Here is a 933-nt window from a genome sequence, read left to right as displayed (position 1 = left end):
AGTCCATCACAGGGCCTTACACAGGGTTTTAATAAATATTCCATCAAATACATAAATGTGCCTATGGAAAAAAAATTAATATATTATAATACATTTTTAGCATGTCTTTATATTATTTATTTATTAAATATTGTAGTTTTATTTTGTGCAACTTTTATTTTGTAAAGCTACTTTGCATATTTCAGGGACTTTTATTTTGAACTCCCCTTTTATTTCATGCCGTTTTACTATTTCAGGCTGTTTTACCATTTCCTGGCATTTAATTTCATGGTCCAATATGGAAATGAGGGGGCGGAGTTCTCGCTGAGGTTTGGGATTCAGGAAATGATCTGTTTCACCACCAGAGGGGGATATTCCCCTGCCTGGCCTTTCTTCATAATTAAACGCTCATTTTTATTAATAAAACACAGACATAAGACCATAAATGAGTTGAATGACTGTCACTCTGTGATTATAAAGACTTTGCAGAGTTACTTATGGTGGCTTTTGGCCAAATAGCCCTGATTTTATCACTCAGATTAAAAATAGTGATTTTTTTTTTTCCCAGGTAGGTATGAGCTTTTTTGGCCAAGCTGAATTCTTAAACATCTTTCCAAACGTATGGCGTTCAAGTTTCGTGCAACTAGGCCCTTCCTGTCTCAAGTTATGGCTAAAATGGTCTGTTTTCAAGTAGAGTTCTCTGCAGTGAGACATCCTGTGACTGCAGACGGGGAAAAAAATCGCTATTTTTAAAAATAAAAATACAATATGTAATATGGTAAATGAACTGTATTTATAGAGTGCTTTATCAAGTCCTCCGGACCCCAAAGCGCTTTACACTTACAGACATTCACCCATTCAGACACTGATGATGGCAAACTACATTGTAGCCACAGCTGCCCTGGGGCACACTGACAGAGGTGGTCGGTCGGTCGGTCGGTCGGTCGGTCGTTC

General features: G+C 37.6%; 1 protein-coding gene across 1 annotated transcript in view; it reads right to left on the bottom strand.

The window, feature by feature from the left end:
- The window catches only part of lcmt2 (leucine carboxyl methyltransferase 2), a gene marked incomplete at both ends in the record, with an annotated part of 15,178 nt that overhangs the window by 11,541 nt on the left and 2,704 nt on the right, over window positions 1–933 (bottom strand).

Source organism: Austrofundulus limnaeus, unplaced genomic scaffold (genome assembly GCF_001266775.1).
Source record: "Austrofundulus limnaeus strain Quisiro unplaced genomic scaffold, Austrofundulus_limnaeus-1.0 Scaffold554, whole genome shotgun sequence".
Classification (NCBI taxonomy): domain Eukaryota; kingdom Metazoa; phylum Chordata; class Actinopteri; order Cyprinodontiformes; family Rivulidae; genus Austrofundulus; species Austrofundulus limnaeus.
This window is presented reverse-complemented; position numbering and strand designations above follow the sequence as displayed.